The following is a 6,000-nucleotide window of genomic DNA, read 5'->3' on the forward strand; positions in this document are numbered from 1 at the left end:
AGCTGGGTCACTCGTCTCAAGTAGGCACCCATAATAACTCCGTCTGAAAAATAAGTCCGACATCGAAAAGATACAATTATCCACAAAAAATTGAATATCTCTATAAAATTTGAGAAAAATATTTTTTCCTCGGGTTTTTATCCCAATTAATTTATTTTATTATAAAATTTGTAAAAAATTTTCAAAGCCTCGAAATGTCCAGTATTTCGTTCAAAATTTTGAAACAACGTAAGTTGTGTTTAATAATCTGAAACGCTCTAACTTTTAATAAAAAGTTGAAATGTGATATTTTTTAAGGAAAAAGCTTAAAATCTAAATTTTCCCACTTTTTCTACGGAATTTCAATCTCGCTTCTTATTGTAAAGGGTCATCGGATTAAAATCTAAGAGTTAAAAAGAAAGTTGAGCTAAAAAAGGTCATGAATTACAAGTATTATTACCAGTATGCAATCAAACCGAAGATATAATTATAAAATCTATGTAGTGGTAAAAAAGTTAGATAGCTGAAGTAGCCAAAAGAAAGAAAGAAAGAGAAAAGGAGTTGAAAGGGAAAGCGTACATCTATATCTATACATACTTATATACGAGTACATAAAGGAATTTATACCAAGTAGTGAATGAAAGTGTGCGCAAAGAGAAGGAGAGAGAGAGAAAGAGCAAGCATCAAGTGAAATGAGCAGTGTGAAAAAGTCGAACTGCGGGCTTGGAGAAGGAGAACGAAAAGGTAGCATCAGGGTGGAGGTACACATATATAGCAATAGTACGGCATTATAGGTATATTATACAGCCAAGGAAGGGAGTGCGATGCCACAAGTTGCGTGTGACGTAACACACTTCATTCATCTCTCTCTCTCTCTCTCTGCTGTTGCTGCTGCTGCTGCTACTTCTCTCTGTTATATATGGTTGATTCTCCTGAAATCTGCTTTTTGCATGTCTTTATGCCATATTCTTAAACTAGTGAAGATGAGCCAAAACTGGCTCGGTCATTCATTCAATATTGTTGTATTCTTCATGATAGGACATAAATATTTCAATTTTTTAGGGTCAGTTAAATTTGCCGTGAAGATATACATGCCAAATGTCACCTCCGTGGCATGTCTACATCTCAAAATCAACTCTATTTGCATGTACCATGCATTCTCATTAGCACCTGACCCTATAATAACTATGAGACCAGCTTCTATACATCCAGAGTAAAGTTTAAGTCTATTATAGGGCTTTGAAAAATGTTTTAAAAAAATTTCCCACGCAATTGAAAAATGTCTCGGATTTTAATCATGCTTCTGAATAATTTCAAACATACCGCCTGCTTTGGGTCGCTAACTCATTTTTGATGTCGCTAGATACGTAAATGTCAAGTATTATAGCCCAGCTTTCGATTGGTGTAGGTTGCGGGTTCAAATTTTACATTTTATCGATGCTGCGATAATTATTCTATTGAAAAATTCACGTGTGTCAAAAAAACGGTCACCTCCGTGGACATGAATATCTCGAGCTATGATCATTCTTTTTAACCGCTCGCCCCGTCAAAAGACTCGTTTTTCATGACCAAATTTCGGGTTGTGCGGAAAATTTTGTGCGTTTCTTATTTTTCTTACATAGTTGATCAAAGCAGCGATTTGTCACCTCCGTGTGTGTCACCTCCGTAACCGAAAATAGTCGATTTTAAGCATAAAATCGGACATAGTTTTCGTAAAACGAAATCTCAAAGCCCCAGATTCAATAATTATTCATATTTTATGGTTTAAAAAAGGGTAAACTAGTTCGCGCCGTTCAATATGACAAAAAAATTTTCACCATTTTTTCGTTTTCCATACCCGAAAAAGCAGATTTCGGGAGAATCAACCATATACGTGTGCATATATATCATGCAGAAGTTTACCGGTCAATGGCCTTGCCGCAGTCTCGCTGTCGCACACACAGACTCGTAGTAGCATAAGAGGGTCGATTTAAAAGGCTCGAGTATACACATGCACAGCGCGTAGGTATTTGAACTAGATATTATACGGAAAAGTCGAATAGACGTGTTTTTACGCGAAGCAATGCGTCGAGTCGTCAAAGGGCTGATATTTCAGCTCGACTCCGTTCCTGGGGTATTGACTGATTTCATTTACACGCGATGTTCCATTAAAAATACCTCATCGCGCATAAGAGCTTGTGTAATGTCGAACCAATAGACGAGAAAAAATCAGTCGTAAAAATAATAGCAATACTACATAAAAGTATTGTTTACAAAGCGATGCTTTGAATTCGCAAAATTTGCATGGTTTCGTCTTAATTCTGAAGAAGGAGAAAAGTTGAAAAGTCGAATTAAATACTTTTAACGAGACATTTGTCCACAATTACGAATAGCCGGGTTTGATGAAAATTTGCGCGCTTTTAAACAGCTTGAAGTATTGATATGGCTTGCCGTAGTGCCACGACGACGAGCCAGCTATATCATATCGATCGGTTGGTCTGGCAACGTACTTATACATACACCAATTCGACATACAAACGCAAAGCCGCCCCCTGTGCGCTCTCGTCACCTCTCTTCACGTATAAATCTGTCCAGCAATTTTACTCGAGAGGATTCGTTGGACGAAATGCCGGCCACCCGAGATGCGCAAGGAAATTCAAAAAAAATTTACCAATTCGGAAAAATTTGGTCACTTTGTCGAACGTGGGTATGATAAATTAAAACGTTGCTGCGCAAGCTATCCGAGGGGACGTTTATGGGTGCGGACCGCTCACGTGGAGGGGCATACCGGTAGTGAGGAAGGAGAAAAGAGAGAAAGTATTGATCGGGGACGTTGAAGCACGTAATATAGACAAGTTCAATTTCTCTGCGATTTTATTCTTTTTTATTTTATGGTTTAACAACACTCCGCGAGTTTTATTAAAAAGTTTAAACATCCCTAATAGCAATCTCTGTAGTATAAAATGACAATAACGAGCTGCCTTAGACATTTATGAAATTCAGAAAAGAATTTGTGCAAAAATCACGATTAATGCAGCTACGAATATGGCTCTGCAGATCCGCATTTTTTGCTTTTCACCGTGCGTGAATATTGAAGATGATTTTCATGAATATTAAAGCTCTGCGCGGGATGAGAGGCGTCGGTTGGGCCGGCGTTGAAAGTTATATAAATTCATGCAGTAGACTCTATTTTCCCAAAAATTGCTTATTACGTATCTGTATCTCACGTTCTTAAGCTAATCGAATAACTAAAAACTAAGTACTACAACCTAAATACTTCATTTATGCAATAATTTGTTGTATTTTTATCGATTTAACAAAAATTACCATAAAATAAATTTGCGAAATGGCATCTGTGTAAGTGGTGAATGAAAAATATAATACTTTCGATCTGGAATCTTATCATTTTTGCTCACGCCGTCAAAAAGTTCCTTTTTCAAGCTGAATTTCGGACTGTTCGGAATACTTTTGAATACATTGTGTAACTTATTTTGGAAAAAGTAATTAATTTTAATCATAAAAGTGTAAACTTATTTGTGAATAACGATATGTGGCAGTCTTTTTCAACTTTTTTCAGAATAAATGGTATACGATAGTTTTTGTATACCCATGCAGCAAGGGTACAAGTACATAATGCAAAGCTTTTGAACTCGTAAAAATCGTGATACACAGTGAAGCCTGAACATCTGTGAATGGGCTCCAGCTGCAAGGGAAAAGAGCGAATAAAAAACAACTCACAGTCTGTCAAATATATCTGACTCGATAAATTTTATTTTGTTATATGAAGATCATCAATGATGATCAAAGGTCGCCGAGAACTTTTAAAATGTAATTAAATACTATCTCTCTATACCTCTGTTATACGAATTTCTCTCTGTATATTTTTGAATGACCCAGCTAGTACTCTTTTACTAATCAAAAAAGACGATATTTTGAATTAGTTATCGATAGAAGGGGATAGTGATCGAAAAAAGAGAGGGGTAGAAAACTTTGACTCGTAGAAAATTGTTTAATGACCTGGCTTAAAATAATGCGAGATCAAAATATAAGAAAGAGTTTTCCGAGCTCTTTATGCCAAAAAACTGTATATAACGAATTTCAAATCATTCTCTGTAAACTTGGTTAAGGAGAGGTTTTCGAGGCGTTTCATGGTCAAGTTGAAGGCAAACGCGTGGATCACGATTCACGTGCATACCATAATGTAGGGGCGAAAGCAATACAATGGCGCGTTTAGCGAAGAAAAATCGACGTAATTTTTTTACGATTGTCATTGACATTTACATAATATATACGCAGACACACGACGCAGACATACGAAGGCGCGCAATATGCATTCATATAGCATCATTGTTAAGTAACAGGCATATGATCGTAAGAGAGCGAGCTCGGGTCGAGGAGTTCGTTGACATTTAAGCGTAAGATACAGTAATTTATTGTACTCGTTGCACAGGTTGCGTCATCGATTCACGACGTTTTTCCCTGCGCATGAACGGGTACACGAGTCTCGCAAAATCAGTATTTGCAGTCATTGGTGATTGACCTGCAACTTGTGTTTATCATAAGTATGAAAAGGAATCGTGTCTAGGTGCTGTGCAAATCGTGCCGAGTAGAGTGATTACGAATCGATGCTATGCACTAAACATGCACCCCCGAGTGACAGGGTATATCGCGTAGGCAGATCAAAGCCTCTCGCTACAGCTACCTAACGTGTTTATATACAGCAACTGCGTGAGCGTAAATCAAAAGGGGGATAGGATAGCACGATAGCCTTTCCCCCTTTGGTTTCGGAGCGTGTACGAGAGAGAGAGAGAGAGAGAAAGAGAAGCTCGTACGTACTACACCGAGTCTGACTTTGTATGCGCTCTATATACAAGCCTGTAAGTACGTGTACATGTGTGCATGTGATTGGCTCCAAGTGTGAGTGAGAGAGTTTACACACCCGTTGAAGGTCGAATCGCGGCGTTTTACTAGGTCACGGCCTCGACTACTGTATCTCGAGAGTATGTATATATGTATATACCTATATAGTACAGACATAAAGCCTCTGTGCAAGTATGTGTCTAGCCACTGCGTGACCTACTTATGCCTTTTCAAATTCTCTTCCGCCTTCTTCTCTCTCTCTCTTCCTTTCCTTTTCTATACTTGTTCCGCTGATAATGTATACTTACGTACACGTGCTAGTATATAAACAACTCTACTGCACCCTCTCGTATTAAACACTGCACTACCGTTTTTCGGGTCGTTGACACTTGCAAGCTCGATGACTTGTTTACGTATTATATAGCGTCTTATTATAACACGTATATGTATATAGCGATCGTTTTTCCTTTGCTTCTGGAAAGATAACGCGTGACGGGGAGTTATGCATGAGTAATATCGATGTAATTAATCGACGCTCGATCTTTTCTCAATCGTTTTGTTTATTTTTTTAGCTTACATATGTAATTATAATTCGCTATACATAATCGAATTAACTGTGCTGCACATAAACACATACATACGCAGACCGGCAGCCGCGCGTACACACAACTTGCCCTGATAGCACGGAAAGTTGCAGCAACGTTGCGGCAACCATATTTTTGAAACATTGAAACTTTAACATACTCGTGTCATGAACGTTGCGGCAACGTTGAAGCAACGCAGTTTATGTCCCATATGGTAACGAAGTAACGTTGCTGGAGCGTCGTCGTTCAGCGTCCGCGAGATTTCGGCAACGTTGCGGCAACTTTCAATGATTTTTTGTATTTAACGTGAGTCCGCGAAAGCAATGTTCCGTCAACGTTCCCGCAACTTCACGAGAGCCTACAGCTTAGATTACAGGTTCGTGAAAGCAATGTTCCGGCAATGTTCCGGCAACATTCCTGCAACTTTACGAGAGCTTATTTGCATTGAATTCGCTAACTTGCAGAGTTTTGAAAAATAGACAGTATCGGTTTTTCACAACTAATGAACAAGGGTATATACTCGCACTAAATTTTTTTCACGATGCATATTTATTTTTATAAAAAAATAATACATAAAATAGATAGTTCTGGAAAATGG

This window comes from Trichogramma pretiosum, unplaced genomic scaffold, assembly GCF_000599845.2.
Source record: "Trichogramma pretiosum strain Unisexual culture from Peru unplaced genomic scaffold, Tpre_2.0 scaffold6, whole genome shotgun sequence".
Classification (NCBI taxonomy): domain Eukaryota; kingdom Metazoa; phylum Arthropoda; class Insecta; order Hymenoptera; family Trichogrammatidae; genus Trichogramma; species Trichogramma pretiosum.